General features: G+C 38.0%; 1 long non-coding RNA gene and 1 pseudogene across 1 annotated transcript in view; one reads left to right on the top strand and one right to left on the bottom strand.

Moving 5' to 3' along the window:
• Positions 1 to 21,315, bottom strand: part of LOC141582781 (uncharacterized) — a 120,201-nt gene extending 98,886 nt beyond the window's left edge. Inside the window, exon 1 of the long non-coding RNA XR_012515650.1 lies at positions 21,227 to 21,315. This is a non-coding gene — a long non-coding RNA (uncharacterized LOC141582781). The remainder of the gene's footprint in view (positions 1 to 21,226) is intronic.
• Positions 15,955 to 16,425, top strand: LOC101037226 (large ribosomal subunit protein uL15-like; annotated as a pseudogene).
• Positions 21,316 to 27,537: the final 6,222 nt, after the last annotated feature.

Raw genomic sequence — 27,537 nt, 5'->3', positions numbered from 1 at the left:
TTGATTAAGCACATTACTTTCATAAAGTCCAATCTAATCTAAATCAAAATATCCAATTCCCATTCAATTTGAAGCTTCTCCCTTATCCCAGCTCCATCCTGAATCTGGCTTGGAAACTCATAGAGGGTATGTGTCCAGACTGGCAATGAAGTCAAGTGGATGAGTCCAGAATGGATTGTGCTCTCTGAGAGCTGCCCTCTCCCATCTCTGTCATTACGACTCATTCCTTTTCTTCACTCATTCTAAGTTTCAGTCTAACATACATCTTTCATTAGCTAGAAGAGGGTCCCCAACTCTTCCCATCTCCCCACTGCTGCCCCCCACCTCACAGTAGGAGGTGAGCAGCAGGAGAGTCAGCGAAGCTTCATCTGTATTTACAGCCACTCCCCATCCCTCACATTACTGTCTCAGCTCTGCCTCCTGTCAGATGAGCAGCAGCACTGGATTCTTATAGGAGCATGAACCCTATTGTGAATTGCACATGTGAGGAATCTAAGCTGCATGCTCCTTATGAGAATCTAATGCCTGTTGATCTGTTACTGTCTTCCATAATCCCCAAATGGAACTGACCAGCTGCAGAAAAACAAGCTCAGGACTCCCAACAATTTTACAACATGGTGAGTTGTATAATTATTTCATTACATATTGCAATGTAATAATAATAGAAACAAAGTTCACAATAAATATAATGTGCTTGAATCATCCCAAAACCATCCCCACCCCCCATCCATGGAAAAACTCATCCATGAAACTGATCCCTGGTGCCAAAAAGGTTGGAGACTATTGAACTAGAATAAATGCTTTCTCTAGCTTCTGGCCTGTGTATACCCTAGGCTTGAAAAACTCTCTTCCCTACCTCCTTTGCCCAACATGTTTTAATCACACTTCACTTCAGGTCTTAGCTAAGAAAGTAGCGGCTTCCTCCAGGAAAACTTTCCTAACTTCCAAGTCCTAGAAGTGACCCACATAAGCTACCTCATACTTCCCTTAGCACAACACTGATAATGGTGTATAGTAAGAGCTTAATTGACTATCTCTCTACTAGACTGTAAGCTCCATAAAAGCAAAACTCTATATTTTACTCAATAAATACGTGTTGAATGAATAAATTATCATGACATTCTCTCTGTAGACAAAAATTTTTAGGAAGACCAATTGTAATTAAAAGTTTGTTTAGCAAATATAGCATCGAGTTAGGGGAGGTAGGTTAGGATTTGCCCAGGACAGTCCTATTTGTACTTATACCCTGAATTAATTATCAACAGCACTGCCCTTTCTATAATGATGCTCCAATTTGGATGATAAATTGTATATTCATCCCATGTGATGAATCAACATTATAGGGCTGGAATATGCTTACTTCTTAGTAACTAAGCCAGGGCAACTTCTCCTCAGGAACATGCCAGAGACACATGGTCATCAACTCCCTCTGTTTTCTATGCAGAGTGATGGACTAGCCCTCCTCACTCCCTACCCTACCCACAAGGATCCATGTTTTTGTTACATGGACTAATGTCTAGCCTTAGTTGAAAGGCAATACTTCATCTCTTTAGGGTGATTCTGCATAACTGCCAGGATCTATTTATTGTTACTTTTAAAATTAAACTCTTCAGGCCATCTTAATTCCCTGGAGAAGAGGCAGCAGTCAGTAGTAGATACTGTTACTCCCTAGTTTTACCTACAGAAACCTTGCTAGCTATACATGCTTCATAACTCAATCACAATGGAATAGTACCTATGTCTGCTACCCTTGATCTGTGAAAAGGAAGGTGACAGGAGCTTTCAAATTCAACAGACAGGAAAAAGATATTTGTTTTGGTGTGAAGAACCTCACACACTGAATGACAACATTTAAACTTCTATCAGGAAAATTCAAAATTCAAAAAAAAGAGAAAGAGGGAATCCCAATCTATTGCTCCTTTAAAATTGCACCTGGGCTGGAGAAGTATCCAAGATGGCAGAATAGGAAAAGCTCTGGAGTGCAGTTCCCAGCTAAAACAATGCAGAGGGTAAGGGATCACCACAATTCCAAATGAGTTATTACTGCCAACAGACCAGGAGATTCCCAGGCTGAAAAGCACCACAAGTCTCCAATTGTGGCTGAAACAGCCAGCGCAGCGGGTCTCTGCACAACAACTCACACAAATCTGGGCAGCTGCTTCAACTGGTGCCTGGAATGCCTGGGAGATAGGGTCAGCCATTCAGGTGAAAAAAAGGGGGCTGAAATAGGGAGCCGGGTGATCTGGCTTGGTGGGTCCCACCCCCACAAAGACCAGCAATCTGAAACACTCTGGATTGAGAGTTTCACAGCAAGTGCAGCTGGACCCAGGATGGTCCAGCTCTGTGAGGGGAAGGGCGTCTGCCATTACCGAGGCAGTCCATCATTACCGAGGCAGTCCGCCATTACCAAGGCAGTCCACCATCACTGAGCTAGTCCACCATTACTGAGGCAGACTGCCATTATTATACCTCTGAAAACAAAATCCCAAGGAAGTTCACACAGCAGCTGGGCAGAGCCCACGGCAGCTCAGCAAAGCCTCTGCTGGCAGATTGTAACTAGGCTATCTCCTTGCTGGGCAGGGCATCTCTGAAAAAAGACAGCAGCACATCAGGAACTTATAAATTAAGCCCCACCTTCCCAGGGCAGAACACCTGGGAAAAAGGCAGTTATGAGTTCCACTGCAGCAGACTTAAACATACCTTTCCAGCAGATCTGAATGGAACAATGGAGCTCCCAGCACAGCACTTGAGCTCCTATAAGGGATAGACTGTCTCCTTAAGCAGCTTCCCAACCCCCATGTATCCAAACAGACACCTCACAAAGGAGAGCTCAGGTGGACATCTGGTGGGTATCCTTTTGGGACAAAGATAACAGAAGAAACAGGCAGCAACCTTTACTGTTCTGCAGCCACTGTAGGTGATCCCCAGGCAAGCAGGGTCTGGAGTGGACCTCCAGCAGCCCTACAGCAGAGGGGCCTGACTGTTAGAAGGAAAACTAAGAAACAGAAAGAAATAGCTTCAACATCAACAAAAAGGACACCCACTTAGAGACCCCATCCAAAAGTCACCAACTACAAGACCACAGGTAGATAAATTCACAAAGATGGGAAGAAACCAGCGCAAAAAGGATGAAAACTGCCAAAACCACAATGCCTCTCCACCTCCAAGGATTCACAACTCCTCTCCAGCAAGAAAACAAAGCTGGATAGAGAATGAATCTGATGAACTGACAGAAACAGGCTCCAGAAGGTGGGTAATAACAAACTTCTCTCTGCTAAAAGAACATGTTCTAACCCAATGCAAAGAAACTAAGAACTTTGAAAAAAGGTTTGACGAATGCTAATGACAATAAGCACCTTAGAGAAGAATATAAATGACTTGATGGAGCTGAAAAGCACAACACGAGAACTTAATGAAGCATACACAAGTTTCAATAGCTGAATTGACCAAGCAGAAGAAAGGATATCAGAGGTGGAAGATAAACTCAATGAAATAAAATGAGAAGGCAAGATCAGAGAAAGAAGACTGAAAAGAAATGAACAAAGACTCCAAGAAAGATGGGATTATGTGAAAAGACCTAACTACATTTGATAGGTGTACCTGAATGTGACGGAGAGAATGAATCCAAGCTGGAAAACACTCTTCAGGATATTATACAGGAGAACTTCCCCAACCTAGCAAGGTAGGCCAAAATTCAAGTACAGGAAATACAGAGAACACCACAAAGATATTCCTCAAGAAGAGCAACACCAAGGCACATAATTGTCAGATTCACCAGGGTTGAAATGAAGAAAAAAATGCTAAGGGCAGCCAGAGAGAAAGGTCGGGTTACCCACAAAGGGAAGCCCATGAGACTCACAGTGGATCTCTCCACAGAAATCCTACAAGCCAGAAGAGAGTGGGGGCCAATATTCAACATCCTTAAAGAAAAGAACTTTCAACCTAGAATTTCATATCCAGCCAAACTAAGCTTCATAAGTGAAGGAGAAATAAAATACTTTAAGAACAAGCAATTGCTCAGAGATTTCATCACCACCAGGTCTGCCTTACAAGAGCTCCTGAAAGAAGCACTAAACATACAAAGGAACAACCAGAACCAGCCACTCCAAAAATGTATTAAATGGTAAAGACCATCGACACAATGAAGAAACTGTATCAACTAACAGGCAAAACAATCAGCGAGCATCAAAATGGCAGGATAAAAGTCATACATAACAATATTAACCTTAAATGCAAATGGGCTAAATGCCCCAATCAAAAGACACAGAATGGCAAACTGGATAAAAAGAAAAAACCCATCTATGTGCTGTATCCAGGAAACCCATCTCATGTGCAAGGACACATCCCTTTAAAATAAAGGGATGGAGGAAGATTTATTAAGCAAATGGAGAGAAAAAAAAGTGGGAGTTGCAATCTTAGTCTCTGATAAAATGGACTTTAAACCAACAAAGATCAAAAGAGACAAAAAAGGGTATTATATAATGGTAAAAGGATCAATGCAACAAGAAGAGCTAATGATCCTAAATAATATAAATGCACCCAATACGGAAGCACCCAGATACATAAAGCAAGTTCTTAACAACCTGCAAAGAGACTTAGACTTCCACACAATAATAGTGGGAGACTTTAACACTCCACTGTCAATATTAGACAGATCAATGAGACAGAAAATTAACAAGGATATCCAGGACTTGAACTCAGATCTGGACCAAGCAAACCTAATAGGCATCAACAGAACTCTCCACCCCAAATCCACAGAATACACATTCTTTTTAGCACCACATCACACCTACTCTAAAACTGACTACATAATTGGAAGTAAATCACTCCTCAGCAAATGCAAAAGAACAGAAATCATAACAAACAGTCTCTCAGACCACAGTACAATCAAATTAGAACTCAGGATTAAGAAACTAACTCAGAATCACACAACTTCATGGAAACCGAACAACTGGCTCTTGAATGTTGACTGGATAAACAATGAAATGAAGGCAGAAATAAAGATGTTCTTCAAAACCAACAAGAAAAAATACACAACATACCAGAATCTCTGGGACATATTTAAAACAGCATCTAGAGGAAATTTTATAGCAATAAATGCACACAAGAGAAGCAAGGAAAGATCAAAAATCAGCACCCTATCATCAAAATTGAAAGAGACAGAGAAGCAAGATCAAAAAACTTAAAAGCTAGCAGAAGACAAGAACTAAGGTCAGAGCAGAACTGAAGGAGATAGAGACACAAAAATCCCTTCAAAAGAATCAATAAATCCAGGAGCTGGTTTTTTGAAAAGATCTACAAAATAGACAGATCTCTAGCCAGATGAATAAAAAAGAAAAGAGAGAAGAATTAAATAGATGCAATAAAAAATGATAATGGAGATATCACCACTGATTCCACAGATATACAAACTACTATCAGAGAATACTACAAACAACTCTATGCACATAAACCAGTAAACCTGGAAGAAATGGATAAAATCCTGGACACTTGCACCCTCCCAAGCCTAAACCAGCAAGAAGTTGAAACCTTAAATAGACCAATAACAAGGGCTGAAGTTGAGGCAGCAATTAATAGTCTACCAACCAAAAAAAGCCCAGGTCACAGCCAAAGTCTACCAGACATATAAAGAGGAGTTGGTACCACTCCTTCAGAAACTATTCCAAACAATCCAAAAAGAGGGAATCCTTTGCAAATCATTTTATAAGACCAACATCATCCTGATACCAAAACCTGGCAGAGACTCAACAAGAAAAGAAAACTTCAGGTCAATATCCATGATGAACATAGATGCAAAAATCTTCAATAAAAGACTGGCAAACCGATTGCAACAGCACATGAAAAAGTTTATCCATCACGATTAAGTAGGCTTCAACCCAGAGATGCAAGGCTAGTTCAGCATACGCAAGTCTATAAACGTAATCCACCACATAAACAGAACCAAAGACAAAAAACACTGCCATGTGTGTACCTATGCAACAATCTTGCATGTTCTTCACATGTACCCCAAAACCTAAAATGCAATAAAAAAAAAAAAACACAGGAGTATCTCAACTGATGCAGAGAAGGCCTTCAACAAAATTCAACAGCCCTTTATGCTAAAAACCCTCAATAAACTAGTATTGATGGAACGTGTCTCAAAATAATAAAAGCTATTTATGACAAACCCACAGCCAATATCATACTGAATGGGCAAAACCTGGAAGCATTCCCCTTGAAATCTGGCACTAGACAAGGATGCCCTCTCTCACCACTCCTATTCCATATAGTATTGGAAGTTCTACCCAGAGCAATCAGGCAAGAAAAAGAAATAAAGGGTATGCAACAGGGAAAGGAGGAAGTCAAATTGTCTCTATTTGCAGATGACGTGATTGAATATTTAGAAGACCCCATCATCTCAGCCCAAAATCTCCTGAAACTGATAAGCAACTTCAGCAAAGTCTCAGGATACAAAATCAATGTGCAGAAATAGCAAGCATTCCTGTACACCAACAAAAGATAAACAGAGAGCCAAATCAAGAATGAACTGCCATTCACAATTGCTATAAACAGAATAAAATACCTAGGAATACAATTAACGAAGGATGTAAAGGACCTCTTCAAGGAGAACTACAAACCACTGCTCAAGGAAATAAGAGAGGACACAAACAGATGGAAAAACATCCCATGCTCATGGTTAGGAAGAATCAATATAGTGAAAATGGCCATACTGCCCAAAGTAATTTATAGATTCAACACTATCTCTGTCAAGCCACCTATGACCCTCTTCACAGAACTGGAAAAAATCACCTTAAACCTCATATGGAACAAAATGAGAGCTCTCATAGCCAAGACAATCCTAAGTAAAAAGAACAAAGTTGGAGGCATCACACTACCTGACTTCAAACTGTACGACAAGGCTACAGTAATCAAAACAGCATAGTACTGGTACCAAAACAGATATAGACCAGTCGAACAGAACAGAGGCCTTGGAGGCAATGCGACACATCTATGACAATCTGATCTTTGACAAACCTGACAAAAACAAGCAATGGGAAAAGGATTCCCTGTTTAATAAATGGTGCTGGGAAAACTGGCTAGCCATGTGCAGAAAGCACAAACTGGACCCCTTCCTGACACCTTACACTAAAATTAACTCCAGATGGATTAAAGACTTCAACATAAGACTTCACACCAGAAAAATCCTAGAAGAAAGCCTAGGCAAAACCATTCAGGACATAGGCATAGGCAAGGACTTCATGACTAAAACATCGAAAGCATTAGCAACAAAAGCCAAAATAGACAATTGGGACCTAATTAAATTCCAGAGCTTCTGTACAGCAAAAGAAACAATCATTAGAGTGAACCAGCAACTAACAGAATGGGAAAAAAATGTGCAATCTACCCATCTGACAAAGGGCTAATATCCGGAATCTACAAAGAACTAAAACAGATTTACAAGAAAAAAAAACAAACCCATTCAAAAGTGGGCAAAGGACATGAGCAGATACTTTTCAAAAGAAGACATATATGAGGCCAACAAACATATGAAAAAATGCTCATCATCACTGGTCATTAGAGAAATGCAAATCAAAACCACATTGAGATACCATCTCACGCCAGTTAGAATGGCGATCATTAAAAAATCTGGAGACAACAGATGCTGAAGAGGATGTGGAGAAATAGGAACACTTTTACACTGTTGATGGGAGTGTAAATTAGTTCAACCATTGTGGAAGACAGTGTGGCGATTCCTCAAGGACCTAGAAATAGAAATTCTATTTGACCCAGCAATCCCATTACTGGGTATATATCCAAAGGATTATGCCTCATTCCATTATAAAGACACATGCATATGTATATTTGTTGCAGCGCTGTTTACAATAGCAAAGACCTGGAACCAACCCAAATGCCCATCAATGACAGACTGGACAAGGAAAATGAGGCACATATACACCACGGAATACTATGCGGCCATAAAAAACAATGAGTTCGTGTCCTTTTCGGGAACCTGGATGAATCTGGAGACCATGATTCTCAGCAAACTGACACAAGAACAGAAAATCAAACATTGCATGTTCTCAGTCATAGGCAGGAGTTGAACAATGAGAACTCATGGACACAGGGAGGGAAGCATCACAAACTGGGGTCTGTTTGAGGGGGCACAGGGGAGGGACAGCAGGGGTAGGAAGGTTGAGGATGGATAACATGGAGAAATGCCAGATACAGGTGACAGCAGGATGGAGGCAGCAAACCACATTGCCACATATGTACCTTTGCAACAATCCTGCATGTTCTGCACAGGTACCTCAGAACCTAAAGTGCAACAAAAAAAAATTGCACCTGCACCTAGCACTTTGGGAGGCTGAGGCAGGCAGACTGCTTGAGTCCAGAATTTCGAGACCAGCCTGGGTAACATGGAGAAACTCATCAACAACAACAACAACAAAAAAAAATTAACCAGACATGGTAGCAAACATCTGGAGTCCCAGCTACTTGGGAAGCCGAGGAGGGAGGATTGCTTGGGCCCAGGAGGTTAAGGCTGCAGTGAGCACTTATCATGCCACTTTACTTCAACTGGGTGACAGAGCAAGACCCTGTTTATAAATAAATAAATAAATAAATAAATAAATAAATAAACAAACAAACAAACAAACAAACTTGGAACAAGAAACCAAAAAATGTTTAAATACTGCCCAAAACATGCTACCTGTTTCCAAATCAAGGAATTCAGTTCCCAGTTTGGTTTGATTTGTGGACGTTTTAAAACGTGGTGAGGGAGTTCAACACAGGATAGAGGCAAAAGGCAGCCCTATTTATGGTTTTAAGCTTCATGGAGTTATCCAAAATGCATAGCTGGCAAGGTTTCTGTAGGTAAAACTAGGGGATAAGAGTATTCACTGCCGAACACTTCCTATTTTCCAGGGAATTAAGATGGCCTGAAGAGTTTGATTACTAAAGAAACAATAAATAGATCCTATCATAGTTCTGTAGAAAGCCCCTAAATAGATGTGGGTGCCCTTTTGGGGAAAAAGTGATGTTATGATGTAGAAATATTAATTTCACTGTTGGTAAAAGTTGGCATGTAACAGCAGTGTACGGAGGCCTTGGCGGGACTCCAGGAGCGGTCATGCATCTCTCCACTGCCTTTCTCAAATGCTTTCAATTCCCATTTCCCTGGCTTTTGGGTTTTTTGACCATCTTCTATCAACGACCTTAGTGCAGCAGCCACAGTGGCAGCAGCCTGCTCCTTTGTAAATGATAAGTATATGGTAACTGTGGCTATGACTGGGGGACAATTAAAGCTCTGAATTCAGTCAGTCCTCTATCTGCAGCTAGGTTAGACAAGGCTCTTTTAAACAACATGATGTTGTGTGGTCTCTTTTTAAAGACCTTGCCTCAATCCTCCAAGCAGGAGCTTTATCAGATGTTCTAGTTTCTCTTAGGCTCCGGGTGTTTGGAGCGATGAGCCACAAATACCACATTCAGTAATATAGCTGTATTGATATAGAAAATGATTTGAAAGACTTCACTATTCTAGGACAATTCAGACTAAAGGCAATTTCAAAATATCATCTTAGCCTGCCAAAAACAAAATTCAATAAAAATTAGCAGGCTAGCTTTAAACAAAGTAATACTCCCTACCTCATCCCACATTTCCTGACCTCAAAAAGGAATTGTTTGCATATATTGCAACAACTGTTCCCAAATAATTTTGAAATTTGGTGACAGGTAGGAAATAGAAAGAACCATACAAGCCTGTTAAACCAAACTGAATTTGGCCTCAATATGCCACTGTACTCAAGTCCTTACATTAAAAAAAAAAAAAAAAATGCCACCTAACTTAGTATATAAACTAACTGGAAGACTAACTTAAGAGTAGTGTACAGATATACTCTAGTAACAAATAGCCAAGTCTCAGTCAATTACAGTAGCTGAGCTTCAAGCAATTGCAGGCAGCCAACTGATTCAAATAAAGCAAAAACACTGAGGTACAACCAATTAAGCTGTCTATTTTATTTCCATTGTCTGTCCATAAATGCTGCCTTCCCATGTTGCAGGCCAGAGTTCACAGGACTTGTTCTGGTTCTGAGAGCTGCCTGATTCATGAATCATTCTTTGCTCAATTAAACTCTGTTAAATTTAACTTGCCTAAGGTTTTTCCTTTAAAAAAAGAAAAAGCCAAATACCTTTAAAAAAAAAAAAAAGATTTTCACAAAATCATTTCTCTAATACATCACAAAAAAAGAAAAAAATAGCAAAAAAGTAAGTTGAAATCAATAAAGAAAATATTGCATTCCAACACCATAAACTTCATAAGCTGACAACACAGAAAAGAAATGGAATTCCAAAACATGACTAACATAATATGGCAAGGCTTTCCACTTAATTTTTCCTCGCCTCTCAAAAGCTAGACTGTGAATCATAAAGATCATGAAAATGCTCATTCAGATCCACAAATGTGGAGAGTATCTAACTGAGCTGGCATCTTTTCCCACTTTTATCAGGGGCATAATGGAAATGGCTGCTGTAGGAAAATAAGTGAAATGAAAGAAGTTTTTTAAAAAGAGGTTAACTTTTGGATGAAATGATAGGGCTCCAGACACGCACGTTGAATTGGAGAACAGATCCAAAGCCCATGGTATTTGCCTTCCCCACCCTCACCCCATGTTCTCAGCATGTGAATGGGATATACTTCTTATTTAGATGGAGGAAACCTGGTTCAGGGCACTTGATAAAGTATCAGAAGCCCAGGGGTTTTAACTAAAATACACACTTCCTTAACTGAGTCCTCCCTCCCCTGCCATGTCCCCAAATTATAAAATGAGGTTAAGCACAAAATGTCAAATATTCAACTGTGGTTTTTAGTACAAATAACGTTGATCTCAGATAAAATGGGAAGTGATAAGGAAATTATCTACACTGTATGAGAACAATCAAAAGCTATAGATGGAGCTGTCCAAGTAAAGTATGAGAAAAGTAAAAAATAGCAAGGAAAATATGCAAGAACTTTACAGCAAAAAGGTAGAGAAAAGGAAATAACAGAAAAGACAAAGAAATCAGTCCAAGCAAAAATGTTATCCAAAGAACAGAAAAAAAAATTATCCCCACAAATAATTAAACGCCAGAACCAAATAATATGAGCTCCATGTGACAAAAGCTCTTTTTAAAAGACTATATTTTTATTTTTGCTCAAATGTAGATAAACTCTAAAAGGGCACAGAACTCATTAATAACACTAGTTATGTATGGGGGAGGTGAACTGGATGGATATAAGATGACAGTGAGCATTTTCACGTAGAGCTTTTCTTTGATTTTTGAACTATGTTAACAATATTACCTGTTTTTATTAAAAAGAAAAAAACTAAGTAAAAATGAATTCTGGTTAACAAAAAAGCACGGAAGCTCAAAAGCAAGATAAAAGGGGATGAAAAGGGAGACTGCAGGCAGATATAAGAAACTAAATGAGGATCAAAACCATGCCAGTAGAGAACTAATAAATAAAATGGAGAGAAGGCATAAAATTGATAGGGCCAAGATTCACGTAAGTGCCAATCAAAAATAAATGTGACTTGTGATGATCAAATGATTGCAAATTAAAAACTCAAAGCTGTCAGAGAAAGCTAACAGTAATGAAAGAAAGACAAAGGCAAGCCAAAAGAAAGATATTTGCTGCCCCTAAAGCAAAAAACTCTTTATAAAAGAGACCAGAAAAGCATCCAAAAACGTAATAGTCCATTCTCCTGAAGAAAAACATAAATATGCAAAACAAAAAAGCACACAGACCAGGAAAAATTGTTGCCCAGCACTCATTATATTCTGGTGAAGTTATTCAACTGCAAGGATAAGGAAAGAATTTTTCAGGTACATGAGTGGGGTGGGTGGAAGCAAACTGGTACAAAGGATGGTAGGGTAGATGGCGAGGATCGGGCTGTGATCAGTCTCACAGTAACATTCAAAACAAGACAGTGGAAATCTCTCTACGACATTCTAAAGGAAAATATATCCAAGGATATTATACCCAGTCATGATGACATTCAAATAAAAAGGCAACAGGCAAACATTCTAAACCACAAAAAATTCAGGGAATACAATATACATGACCTTTCTTGGAAAACAAGATGTGAGTATTCATTCTATCCAGTTAAGATGTAAAAAAAAGGAAGAACACATAATAAAATAATTAGTAGTAAAAGTTCTCTCATTTAAATATAGATAAATTTTTGATAACTGTGAATTATCAAAATAGAATGAAACAAATACAGTATAAACCATAACAATTCAAAAAAATAATATAATAAGATAAAAAGGAGGAGATGAAGTAGAAGAATAAAAATGCTAATGTCAGCTGGGCACAGTGACTCACGCCTGCAATCCCAGCATTTTGGGAGGCTGACACAAGCAGATCACCTGAGGTCAGGAGTTCGAGACTGACCTGGCCAACATGGTGAAACCCTGCCACTACTAAAAACACAAAGATTAGCTGGGTATGGTGCCAGATGCCTGTAATCCCAGCTACTCAGGATGCTGAGGCAGGAGAATCACTTGAACCCAGGAGGTGAAGGCTGCAATGAGCCAAGATCATGTCAACGTACTCCAGCCTGAGCAACAGAGTGGGACTCCACCTCAAAAAATAAAAGTAAAAAATGGCTGGGTGTGGTGGCTCATGCCTGTAATCCCAGTACTTTGGGAGGCCAAGGCCAGTGGATCACCTGAGGTCAGAAGTTCGAGACCAGCCTGACCAACATGGAGAAACTCTGTCTCTACTAAAAATATAAAATCAGCTGGGCATGGTGGTGCATGCCTGTAATCCCAGCTACTACTTGGGAGGCTGAGGCAGGAGAATCACTTGAACCCAGGAGGCAGAGGTTGCAGTGAGCTGAGACCACACCATTGAACTGAGGAAGAAAAGCAAAACTCCATCCCAAAAAAATAAAAATTAATGCTAATGTCTTCATATTTCATATAAGGAATTTCAGTCAATACTATACAAAACTAAAGCATGTATATATAAAACTAAGATAAATCTAACTATATTCAAAAAACCCTCAATTTTCCATATTCTCTTGCGTTAAAATAGATTGTGAGATAATTTAGAAAATAATAATTCTAAATTGAAACAATTCTTTTAGGTTTACTGCAATGTATTTTAATTTTCTTAGATTCAAGTGAAATTTACATTGTATCTAATAAAATAGTTTGTGTAGTATAATCCTATTTTTAAAGTAGATTATCTTTCTATATAGGTGTACAAAATAATATTTGGGATCATGGTTACTAATGTCAATATCAATTGCTTTTAGGTACAGTAGTGGGATTTGGGGCCATCTCTTTTCCTTTCTTTATTGTTTAAATTCTTTATAATGAGCAAGTATTAACTTTTAGTAACATTTTAAAAATACAAACCAAGGTTCACATAGATCAAATTGGTTTTCAATCCAATGCTATGAGTATTTTTACGAGCACTTACTACATGGCAAGTCCATGCTAGGCCTTTGGAATAGATTGGCAAAGAATATAAACACAGCTCCTGCCCTCACACCGCTCTTTGTCTAGGGAAGGCTTTTTTGTTTGTTTGTTTGTTTTGTTTTGTTTTGTTTTGTTTTGTTTTGTTTTTACTTCATTCAGATCCACTTATCTGCAATCATTTGGACCTTAGTCTCCATAGATGACAATGTTTAATGGCAACTTTATAGAAGTCCTTCTTTGGGATAAATTTATGAGGAGGCCACTCAGACAGATACCTTTAAGGATAGCATCATTTTTGCTTCAATGTCAAAAATAATTTTAATCTGCTACATTTTGCCTTCATTGATTTGGGTACTTGAAAGAGGGTGGAGTAGGAAGCTGGTTATGAATTCATATTCCAGATCCAACAATTAATGACAGTGAGACCTTGATGAGTCATTTGATCTGAGCCTCCAATTTCTTTTTCTGTGGAAATTGGAGACATAAATGTATTGTTAAGAGGATACAATTAAGTTTCAAATGCATAAAGCATTTAGAACAGCATCTCAAACACAGTAAGAACCAAATGTTAGCTATCGTTATTTTTAAATTGCACTGCTTACATTAAAATCACGAGTTATTATTTGTCATCATTGGTTCTACTGTCATCAAGATGGTCTAAAATTAATTTTAAAACATTTCTAGACCATGTGAGCAGATAATTAAAACATTTAAAAGTAGGTAAAGTTCTTTTTGGGTTAAGAAGCTACCTAAAGTAAATTAGCTTTTTTAACCTTTCGATAAATGAAACTCCAATATAGTCATATTACAAATGACTAAAGGCATATAATAAAAGGTTTGTAGTCACCAAATTACAAGCTGTTATTACAAAAGTATAGATTATGTGTCTGATTAGCCTTGAGGCAAGGAGCTTGAAGTATCTTAATTGCTTGTTACTTTTCCTCCACCTTCTATTGATAAACTTGAAGATAAAGGAGGGTAAATTTGATTTCCTCAGGCAAAGAGAACAGATGTTATATGTTGTAAATTATAGTAAAAGCCAGTAAGATAAGAGAATGTATATGCATGGTTGTCTAAGTATTTCCAATTTAATATACGTGGCACAAGTAGAAACTTTAGGAAAGTTTTGTTTCTTCTTGCCCCATACTGATTAAACCAATCTGAAGAATCTCCCACTAAATTAATCATGCCAGAGACAGTGTTCTTTATGACTTCTAAGTTATTGTAACAATGAAAATACCAAGAATCATAGATTTTGGATTAAAAAAAAAAAACAGGGAACAAACCAAGAAAATAGAATAATACATAAAATAAGTGAGAAGAAAAATTATCATAGATTAGATAACCATGACTTAGGGTTAAAAGTCTCAAATACTCACTCAGTGGAGGAGAGGATAGTCTTACTAGTTTGCTGAAGAATTATCATCTACATATAGCCCGAAGGGGAAAAGAGGTAGAAAATCAGCAAAACATAACATATAGAAAAAGAGAACATTTAGAAGATGAGTTGCTTTTTATCACAATGTGAGCTTCAAAAGGGACTCTTATGTTCCCAAAATTGCCATACTCTAAAATTCTCCTCAAACACAGTACTAAAATCTACATGTTTCACAGATACCAGAAGAAAGAAAAGCAGATATTCTTTCTTCTTTCAATTTGAGCCCAGACTGAAAGGATATCCTACAATGTTAAACACCTAAACAGGAGAAGGTCAAACAGATACAATATAGCTGAAGTTATTCAATTCAAACCAGAAGTTTGATATTGCAATTCTGTTCTGAAATTCTCTAGGAATCTTTGTTCCATGTCTTAGTTTAAACAGTTAAGAAAAATAAAATGGGGCCGGGCATGGTGGCTCATGCCTGTCCTCCCAACACTGTAGGAGGCCGAGGTGGGTGTATCCTATGAGGTCAAGAGTTTGAGACCAGCCTGGCCAACATGGTAAAACCCTGTCTCTACTAAAAACACAAAAATTAGCTGGGTGTGGTGGCAGGCACCTGTAATCCCAGATACACGGGAGGCTGATTCAGGAGAATTGCTTGAACTTGGAAGGTGGAGGTTGCAGTGAGTGGAGATCACGCCATTGCACTCCAGCCTGGGTGACAGAGTGGCCCTCTGTCTCAGAAAAAAAAAAAAAGAAAAGAAAGAAAATGAAAGTTGGGTAACGGGTCAGGCAAAGCCAAGTGCTTATTATAAATGCAGTTGTAATCATATTAATTAAAACATATAGAGCACTTAGCATGCTTCAGGTATGAGGCTAAATCCTTTACTTACATCATTTATTTATTCTTTTATAAAACTCCTAGCAGGCAAATATTTATGCTTTACAAATGAAAAAGCACAGGATCATAACAATTAAGTAACCAGAGGTTGCACAATTCCCTATGACATCACAATTTCATCCCTCAGGCCCTTGTTCTCTGGCTAACACCTTTGAAGGCCTACATGGCACTGAAATCCTCAAACAGAGATAAGTTTATTAGCTCTTTTGTCTGGGCCATCAACATGCCATCCAGACTGAGGAAGACCTGGAAACTTCGGGGCCACATGAGCCATGGCCACAGCCGCATTGGCAAGCACCGGAAGCACCATGGAGGCCACGGTACAGCTGGTGGTATGCATCACCACAGGATCAACTTAGACAAATACCACCCAGGTTACGGTGGGAAAGTTGGCATGAGGCATTATCACTTAAAGAGAAACCAGAGCTTCTGCCCAATGGTCAACCTTGACAAATTGTGGACTTAAGTCAGTGAGCAGACACTAGTGAATGCTGCTAAAAACAAGACTGGGGCTGCTCCCATCATTGATATGGTACCATGGGCTACTACAAAGTTCTGGGCAAGGGAAAGCTCCCAAAGCAGCCTGTCATTGTGAAGTCCAAATTCTTCAGCAGAAGAGCTGAGGAGAAGATTAAGGGTGTTGAGGGGGCCTGTGTCCTGGTGGCTTGAAGCCACATGGAGGGAGGTTCATTAAATGCTGAGTAACTTTTAAAAAAAAAAAAAGAAGAAGAAGAAGAAGAAATAAGTTTATTAAAACAACATTCTGTAAAGGGGGTTGTCATTACTGCCTATTTTTATCCATTTGAGGTCCAGGAATCTCACCTTTTATAGCGTATTAGTTTCTCTCACTCTAAATGTCTATTTCTAAACATTTCTACAGGACTTAATAAAGCAGTACGTTGTTGAAAACAACCAAGACTGGATCCACACTACGGAATGAAACCATTGATCAACAATGAGTTGATCAAGCAAAATGATTTAGCAAACCACAAATGGAATCTATTATGCTTCTTATTTTCACTTCTAGTCTTCCCAAGCCATTAGGAAGTACAGAGAAAAATGTCTCTGCTTTCATCCTGTTCATCTTTCTCTTCCCTTGTTGCCCAGATTCTGTGGATCTCCTTTTGCATGGCTTACATACTTCTGGTCCCAGACCAGTCCCGGGATGAGGTTGTATTCCATGTGGACCTGCAGTAATAACTGGAGATGCTCTCAATCTCTGTCTGGAGTCACACAAAAATCACCTGAAGTAGTGAATCTTTATCAATGGCACACCTTCACTGTCTCTGCAGAAATGCCTGTTACTAATTAATTAATCCCTACCACTTCACCTGTACCGGCTTCCCCCTGGGACCTTTAACCTGTGTTTTCAACCTTCTTCCTGGCAGCCAACTGTAGGAATGGCGTGTTGTGGTTCCAGTTTTCTCAAAGGAAGGTTAACTTCCTGACAGAGGTCTAACTTAAAAATCCCTCCTTCGCTGGTCAAATTCTGGGTACCACAGTACCTCTACTGAAGACAAGTGCTCAGATTTGTAGTTTCTAAATTACTTTCCTCACTATCTCCTGGGTTTCCCTTCTTGGTTTACCATAGGCTCTGACTTTAAATATTCCTCAAGATGGCATAAGATTTAAATCCAATCAAAATGTTAGAAAACCTCCTTAAACATTGTTAACTACAAAATAAGAAAGAAGACAAGTAAGAGGAGAAGGAAGAAGGCAAGCAGAGGGCAAAAAGAAGGAAAAAGAGAGGGAAGTTATACTCAACAGAGAAATGCAAACATCAGGAATCAGTCACAGTGAAATGTAATCCCAACAGCATTTGAACTCTGCCCCTACCTTGACAGCCCAGGCATAGTTCCAAAGTCATCTCTCTTTCAGGTCAGTGCCTCCAACATCCATCCTGCCTTGAGAATCCCTCTATCCACCCACCAGCCAAAATCTCCCAACTGCCATAAGTAGACCCAAGCCCAACATCTGAGCCTAAAGGCATAGCAGCATAACATTTAAAATCTCTGTCATTCAGAGTCTCACTATGGCATTCAGATGAAAAAATATCAAATTGGAAACTTTTCAATCATAATTTAATCCAGGTATGCTCATATTTAAAGAGATTAAAATTATCCAATTGATTTTGCTTGAGATTTTTAACAACAAAATTAGAAAGTAGAAAGAAATGTAAGGAATAAATATTAGAAAAAAAAATTCCTATTTACAGTTGATATGATTGTACACCTGGAAAACCTAAGAGAATCCACTGGAAAATAAATAGAAATGAAGTGGAGTATAAAGTTAATACACAGTAACCAACAGTCATCCTACATCCAAACAACATCCATATGCCTGATAATTGAAGAGACAATCCTGTATATAAGAGCATCAAAGAATATTAAATATCTGGAAATAAACCTAACAAGAAGTGTGCAAAATCTCTATGAGAAAGACCCTGAAATAATCCCAAAAAACACAAAAGTAGCCAGGCATGGTGGCTCACACCTGTAATCTCAGCACTTTGGGAGGCCAAGGCGGGTGGAACACGATGTCAAGAGATCGAGACCATCCTGACCAACATGGTAAGCCTTGTCTCTACTAAAAAAATTTTTTTAAAATCCAGGTATCCGGGCACGGTGGTGCATGCCTGTAGTCCCAGCTACATGGGAGGCTGAGGCAGAAGAATCACTTCAACCAGGAGGCAGAGGCTGCAGTGATCCAAGATTGCACTACTGTATGCCACCCTGGTGTCAGCAAGATTCCATCACAAAAAAAAAAAAAAAAAAAAAGACACAAAAGTAGACCTAAAAAATAGATATACCATGTTCTTGGAAAGTAACTCTCAGCATTATACATACATCAATTACCCTAATTAATCTATAAATTTACAATAATGCTCATAAAATTCTAATAGATATTTTGAAGTAGACAAGCTGGTTCTAAAGGTATACAAGGAAAAATGAAAAATAACCAGAAATCTCTCTTTTTTTATTGTACTGTAGCTTCTGGGGTACATGTGCAGATCATGCAGGATTGTTGCGTAGGTACCAACATGGTAATGTGGTTTGCTGCCTCCATACCCCTGTCACCAACATCTGGCATTTCTCCCCATGTTATTCCTCCCCAACCTTCCCACCCGACTGCCCGCTGTCCCTCCCTTACCCAATAAAATGGTGTAGTTTTGCATATAACCTACCCCTATTTTCCATGTTAAATCATCTCTAGATTAGTTATAATACCAAGTACAATGAACATGCTATATAAATACCTGATATACTACATTGTTTAGAAAACAATGACCAAAAAATTCTGCACATATTTAGCACAGGTGCTACTATCCATTTTTTTTAAAATTTTCTATCCATGGTTGGTTGAATCCACAAATCCATAACCTGCAGGTACAGAGAACTATGTTCCCTTTTGGTCAGTGCAAATTAGCTCATGTTAGCAGCTTCCCATCTACTGAACATTTTTACTAATGACTCATTTTGACTTCTGAATGGCTCTTCTGGACCAATTTTTACTATGTGAATAGATTTTAAAACATTGCATTAAACTAGTTTCATTAAGTCTATATCACAGATAAAATCCCAACTCCCTGTTAGCCTGCTTGCTGCTATTACAGTTTATAGAGTGATAAATAATTTATACATCAAATACTTAAGAGACCCTTGTCTACCAAATGAACTTCACAAGAACTTTGAACCTGGAAAATAATATTTACAATGATCTTGAAAATATTGATCTTTTAAGTGTTAGGGTTAAAAAAAAATCCTCACCCCTCTATGAACCTGACATCAGAAGAATGGTTATAATAAAACACAATAAAATCAATTTATTTCATCTTTAAATATAACAATATCCCCTGATATGACAACCGTGAACATACCTTACAAGAGGGAATTATCAAACTGGATTGAGAGGTGAAAAAAAAACTGGATGAACTGTCACAAGATGAGTCTCTCCCCATATCATTTGTTTCCTCATGTGTAAAAGAGATACAAAAATATCTAACTCATCTATCTCATGAGGTTGTTTTGAGTCAGGTAAGAAAGTAAAGGTGAGCATGGTTTTGAAACCTGTAAAGTACTATTCAATATTATGTTGATGCTATAAACTTCAAGAGTGAAACTAAACTTATCCCAACCACAGACAAGGAGCTAAACCATCAGCAAAACTTTTGCATTAGAAAGTCGAACATGATGTCTAATCGTTAGGAGATTATATTCATATTCCAGTAAACACATTAGATTCTACAGCAATAATTAATAGGATAGTAAATGGGACCATGTGTCTGGACCAATTCCCAGTATTTATTCAAAAAATTCACTGAAGTTACCAACATTTGGTTTGGGAGTATTTGAAGAGGGTATTTGCCATATTCAATAGATAAGAAGTACATAATTTTCTAGAGATGAACATTTTTTTACAAACCCACATTTTAAAAATACATGAAATAAAGAAGTCATCAAATAAGCTGTAGACCAGCTAGTATCATCTAAACTACACACTGTGCCAAGTACAGACAGCTATTACCTAATGAGATCTTTTTCCTTGGTGGACTCTAGATACTATGGTAAAAGTCACGTTCATTAAAGTCTGAATGTTCCAGCTGGAAACAATTTCTGCTAACTGAGCCAAAAATGTTAAATGTTCCTAACATAATTGTATTGCCTTGGCCTCATCAATGTTTCATTCTAGACAACTAAGCTGAGGGTCTCTCTCTCTTTCACTAATGACTTTCAAAAATGTAGGCAAGAACCTCCTCTTTTTTGAGAGCATGATGTAGGTAGGAAAGGACAGAATAAGTAGGAAGACACTTATGGAATATCAATTTCGATGTTGAAAAAGAAACTTACAAGGATCATGGAACTGTTCAATTTCTAGGGACAAAAAAATATATCCCCAGACTCCACCAAGAAAGCACAGAAATGGTGTAAAAGTTTTGAAAATTATATTTGCTTGCCCTGAAAGATAAATACAGAGTTTAGCACCCAACTTTGGATTCTTAGTGATTCTCCAATTCTACAAAATTAAATTAATTTACTTCAAGATTCTCAGGGTTAAAAAATTTATTCTTGAGAAACTCTCTATTTGAAATTGTTATTGTTGAGGACAGATTTAAAATGCATTAGGTATATTCAGAAAACTAAACGGAAAAATAACAACACTAATTAGGCTGACCCTCCTGCCTCCAGAAAGTTAAGACATACATTTGACAGGTAATTAAATGCAATATTCTAAAATGGGAGTGAAATCAACAGAGAAACTCAGCAGAATACCAATAGCAGAGCAGCTTATGTTTCTCTTACCTTCTTTGACTCCCACAGAATGTTTTCCACTAAAGTACCACTAAAAGGAATATTTGAACCACTGCCAAAACAAAGAGCTTCTCCTTGGGAATAAGTCATATTTTGCACATGGTTACTGAGGTAATTTGGTGATGAAAGAAACATGAGCTTTAACATTTAATAGACAGGAGCCCAAATTCTACTTTTGTTACTTACCAGCTTGTGATATTGAATTACTTAATCTCTTCAAGTTTCAGGATTTTTCGTCTGTAAAATAGAGATAACAATATCTACCTTGCAAGCCTGTTAAGAGAATAGAAAATTTTATAAATATTTATATAGCCCATTACAGTGCTGGAGCATAATATATTCACAATAAAAGTTTTTGAACTGCATATATGGTAAGAATGTCAATCTCAGAAGTAATCCCTGAAAGAGAACATCATAATTGCTATGATAATAGCTATTATTTTCTTGAAAAGGATGTAGTTAACTTCTCTTGGGACTATTATTAGTGCTAACACAGATCTAACTTTGCTCTGAGCACTTAGACCCCAACCATAAGCAGATTTAATCCACGTCATTATTCCCTTTTAAAAGGGTTATAATAGTATGAAACATTGAAGGCTTTGATTGGATAACTCAAGGGATTTTTTTACCTGCTGTGATTCTGATTGGCTGAGAGGGAACAATAAACCAGTCACATGTGGGTTGACCTACAAAACTCATTTTCCAACCAAAAAAACAGACATTTTAGAAAAAGAATATCATCTCCAAATGGGAGGGGAGAGTTGCAATTTTCAGTCACATAAATCATTTCCCTCCTGTTGTACTTCTTTAGGAGCACTAGGAATAAGATTTGCAAATAAAATGAAAAAGGAATGGGGGCTTGCAAAATGCTAATGAGACTTTTGAACCCAAAAACTCCTCCTGGAAATAAAAAATATATTAAAAGGAAATCCACAAAAATTAATCAAGATAAGTGCAGAAAAAAAATTCAGAGAGTGAATATGTATTATATTCCAATGAATAGATCTGCTTGGGTTTAACAACAATGAAAAAAAAAAGTATGGCCTATTTGTGGTGATTTCCTTTGGTGTGAGCATGGACAAATTTTCTCTCCACTAAGAACAGGTTCTTTTATTCTCAGTTTCATTCAGGTAATAGTGGACTCAACTTGCCTTAGTATTGTGGAATACCATGCTGGGGAAATGGCTTCAAATAATGAGCACCGGGTGGGTGAATGAAATGCTGCTCATGTTTACACTGGCATACAGGCACAAACAAAAGCTCCAGCACACCAGCAGCATTCTGCTGATCTGCTGATTTTCTCCGATATGGTTCCTGCCGAGACACAATAACAAGGGAAAATAACAAAAAGTCAGCTAAAATATCTGTTATGGGGATGGCAAGCAACATCTTTTTAAAATAGGACTATAATATGTCCATATAGTGCTGAAATTCACCCATACTGGTCAAAATAATTTATAAAGATGAAGTTTTGGCCAGGCACAGTGGCTCAGGCCTGTAATCCCAATACTTTGGGAGGCCCAGGCGGGTTCATCACCTGAGGTCAGGAATTTGAGACCAGCCTAGCCAACCTGGTGAAATCCCATCTCTACTAAAAATACAAAAAGAATTAGCTGGACATGGTGGCGGGCACCTGTAATCCCAGCTATTTGGAAGGTTGAGGCAGGAGAATCACTTGAACCTGGGAGGCAGAGGTTGCAGTGAACTGAGATCATGCCATTGCACTCCAGCTTGGGTGACAGAGCGAGACTCCATCTCAAAAAAAATAAAAAATTTTCAAGTCTATTGGAAATATTCCCATGGGGAACTCTATTGGTGCACATCAAATAATAGAGACAATAGAGTCCAAGTGTGTTAGTGTGTTAGCCAGTCTAAAGGAGATGTTCATTATCTGTGCTACCTCATTCTACCTACCCTTCTTACCCACTACCCTACTCAAAGGTATTGTTGGAGGCAGCCAGTAATAGGTCATGTGGCCAGAAGTGGTCACAGTTCATAATGGTCATATAGTACATAACATGAACGGTGTCATTTTATGATCTGTGAACGTCACCACTATTCTCCCCCCAACTTTTTATGAAACAATAACAATTTTAGATTAATTTAGGAGATTTCCTACTAGAAAACTGAAGTCAACACCACGTATCTTATTGACCTTCCCATCCCAGAGAACATTAATTTTATATTAGCATTTTTTAGAGATTAAATTCCCATAAACTTTAGAAGAAAGGGAAAAAATGACCTAACCTGGGATTCCCTTAATTAGTTATAAAGTTTAGTATTTCTAAAATTAGCCTTGAATCAGAGCCTTCAACATCAGTTACCAGAATGGAAGGTACAGTGCATTTTGCCGTGATTTGTTTTGGTATCTTAGTAATGAATCAACAGCATTGCTGCATGCCATGGTGCTGGTAGGTACATTACAAAAAGAAGTCTGGGCGTAGGGAAATGGCTGGCCTTAACCCCCAAATTGTTAATGGAATAAAAGTAAAAACAACAGAAAATGCCACATAATGATTTAATGACACTCAAATCGCTTGGTCTCTGCCGGATGCCACTGGCTTCCCTCTAAACATCCTATTCATGCCACTCATAATACCAGTAGCATCACTTTTACCAACAATTTTCAATTTGCCCTGATTCTTTGGACCAATTCTACCATTCAATCATTGGAACTGAGAGTTGAAACAAAGGTAAGTTAATGGCTCAAAATAGTTTATTCTTGAATTTATAAGTAACTTCTTCCTCTGCCACCATGATTCTCCCCTCTCCACTCCTCAACTCCTATCTTCCTTTCTATATTTATGTATTAGGTACAGGAAAGCTTAAAGAGAAATGGAAGGGCTGGGAGGAGAGAAATTTCATAACTAATGGTGGTTTATAAGGCCCAACACCAGAATCTGCAATATTATTCCACTGATGACATGCAGATGGAAAAAAAACTAGAAAATAATTTGTCAGTGAAACCACATCGGGGAGCAGTCTTGACTTTAGATGACAGAATTTGAATTCAAATACTCCTATCTGGAAAAGTCATGAGATCTAAAGGAAATTAAGTTTAATAATGATTATGAGGAGTGGATTAATCAACCATCTCTTAGTTGCAACTGACAAAAATCTAATGAGATGGCTAAAACAAAAATAAATGATATTTCTTTTTCTAATTATATAATTAAAAGGCAAGGGAGAGTCTACCTTCAGGAGTGGTTTGAACCAAGGACTCAAACACCGTCTTTAGGATTCCTTCTCTATCTCTCCATTCTTCAGTTCAATTTTTCTTAGTAGGTTCTTTCCTGTCTTTCATCCTAACAATTCAAGTGACCTAGCAGAAGAAAAAGAAAACTTCACATTCTCAATATTGCCAAAAAAAAAAAAAAAAAAAAAAAGGGTGTGAGTTCCACTGGTGAGGGCAAAGTCATATACACACTCCTGTAATGAGAAGTAGGGTAATATATGGTATACTGGCCCCACCCAAAATTTCATGGCTTAAGAATTTTCCAAAGAAAAATTAAAGGCTACCACCCCAATCAGAGGAATGGATACAAAGCAGAACAAAGCACAAGCCATCCACCAATGTAGGGCTACACGTATAAGAAGGAAAAGTCATCCAGATATATACAATTTGGTTACTACAACAGAAATCGCTAACTGTTGCTCACTATCTATTTCTTCTTTCTTTTGGTAATAGCCTCCCCAAGTTTCATCTGATATATGACTACCCTTACAGCTAGGTGTAGCTGTTTGACTAACTTTGGGCTGACGCGATGTGAAAGTCTCATATGCAACTTTCAAATCATCATCTTAGAGATGAAGATATTTCCAGGATGTAGAGCCACAGCTACAACTGCCACCTTGGACCAAGATCTGGAAACCACATACTGAAGATAGCAAAGTTGACTCACTAGCCTGGGTCACCAAATGGCCTGGTGGAACAGAAATGTTTGCCCAACCTAAACAATTTGTCTACCTTTAGACTTCTACCTGAAATAGAAATAAGCACCTTATCTAACTACCTTATGTGTCTTACTTAATCCACTGTATTTTGGGGTTATCTTCTGTTTAACCTGTACCCCAACTAATATACTAAAAGACTCACTCTGGCCAAGTTCTAGAGAAAAACAGCCAAAAGTGCTTTAAAATAATAGATTCATATGGTTTTATGAGCACATTTTGTTTTATATATATATATATATATATATATATATATATATATATAGTATTTTATGTAACCACAATATCGGGATATATAATAAGAACATATTTCTTAATCTTGATAATGTTAGCTCCTTACACAAGTAAAAAGATAATAGTTATCTCTGGGTGATAGATTAAACATTGTTTTACTCTATTCTTACTACTTGTCTTCACTTTGTAATTTTTCTAACATTAACTTATAATATGCTTGAAGTAACACAGAGTTTATTATCAATCTTACATAAGGGAAGAAAATGGCTTTCCAAGCGTATTCTATTTGGGAAATTAAGATACACATACTTCTTGGTAAGAGAGTATATAGCACTGGTCAAGGGCGAAGTAAATCATCTCAGATACTGTAGCAAAAATGGCCACATACTATGTACATTTCTGTATCTATACTCCTTTGCAATATGACTTTGTAGCTCCTCCCATCAAGAACCGGAACCTATTTCTCTACCCATTGAATTCTGAATTTGGCCATGTGACTTGTTTTGGCCAATGGGATATTAAATAGCAAATGTAAGCCAAAGCTTGAAAAGTATTTGCACATTGGATCTTGCTCTTTTTGCTGCTCTTGGGAACCTTGAAAACACCATATGTGAACAAGCCTAGGCTAGCCTGCTGGATGATGACATATGCCTAAGTCATCCCTGTTACCCAAGATGACATCAAGCCAATCACCAGGCATGCTGAATGAGACCATACTAGACCATACAGTCCTGGCCATGCTGGCCCATACCAGAAGAGCCACCTAAATGATCCACAGAAGCAGTCCATAACATTGGTTTAAAGTCATTAAGTTTTTGTGGTTGATTGCTCTGCACTCCGTTCAATCCAGGATGCCCTCTAGTTTAATCATGTTAAAGAGTAAACTACATGTTGCACAGGTTTTATAGGTAAAATGATGAATTTACCAGTGAATACATATCACTATTTGAGTTCAATTGATCAAAAGCATAGAAAAATATGACTAAAGCAGGATTTAGACCCTGAAAGCAATAGATAATAGTGGTAACAAATGAGACATTTTTTAAGTTACAAAATTCATGTAGCATTATGCAACATTTTCAAAATTCTTGGAGAAATATAATGGAAAGGACGATCATAGATGTTTTAAACAGGAAAGGAATTTAGAGTTCATATGATTCATGTACCTTGCTCTACAGCTGTGAAAACTGAGACTTAGAAAGGTGTGTTTGTTTCCTGTGTTTTATGCAACCTATATCAACTCCACAAAATGCTTCACTGCATTGTGAAGGCCTCTTGATTCTAACTCCAAGTTACAGGGCAATTTCAGAACCTTAGGGATAATGAGTTCAGGAATTTTGAATCAGAACACTGCCTGACACTTAGTAAGAGCTTAGTACCTCACAACAAGCAGGTAGTTTGTGTAACAAGTTCACAGTTAATCCAAGGAGCTCTCTATCAACATGGGCTCAGTTCCAAAACAGCATCCTTGTGATCTTCCTCCAAAATACAGCCAAAAAGAAAATCTAAAGTAAACACAATTTTGAAACTCAGGAGAATAGATGCATTCTTATCGGCAATTACAGGAATTTTGGAAAAGCCTTAGATTTCTTGTCTGTCACACACACTTGATGAAAATGTGTACATCTGAAGTGAAAATTCTCTAGAATTGCACATTCGATTTATTGCTGCAAACCAATCCCCTCAAAACTCAGTGGCTTAAACCAACAACAATTTATTATTATATGCAATTCTGCAAGTAAACTAGGTGGGTTTTTTTGTTTTGTTTTGTTTTGTTTTGTTTTGTTTTTGTTTGCTTTTTTTCTGATCTTTCTGTGACTTATTCATGCAGCTATACTTAAGCAGCAGGTCAGCTGAGGACTGAGTTCAGCTGGGACAGATGGCATAGCTGAACTTCTCTCTCCCTGTGACCCTTCAACTAAGACTTCTTTATGGAATGGTGGTTCCAGGGCAGTGGTCAAAGAGGACGAAGGCTCTGGAACTCCCACTTAACATTCTACTGGTCAAAGCAAGCTACATGGCCCACCCAGACTCAGAATATAGGGCAATATAATCCATTGTTTGATGAGGTGAACTGCAAAACACTGTAGATATGCTTTGAACCTACCACAAACAATTCTGATCCAGGCTCAAATATCCACTTTTCTGCCATTTACACCTGATGAAAAATTACAGAGCTGATATGAAAATCCCCTAGAATTGCACACATAATCTTTCAGCTGCACCAAACTCAAATCTTTCTGCAGGAAGACACTGTGGTACCAGCCTTATTGTGATTTTCAAATGCATTAATAACCTTCCTAAAAAAGATG

This window comes from Saimiri boliviensis, chromosome X (genome assembly GCF_048565385.1).
Source record: "Saimiri boliviensis isolate mSaiBol1 chromosome X, mSaiBol1.pri, whole genome shotgun sequence".
Classification (NCBI taxonomy): Eukaryota; Metazoa; Chordata; class Mammalia; order Primates; family Cebidae; genus Saimiri; species Saimiri boliviensis.
The sequence above is the reverse complement of the archived record's forward strand: the minus strand, read 5'-3'. Positions and strand labels throughout refer to the sequence as shown.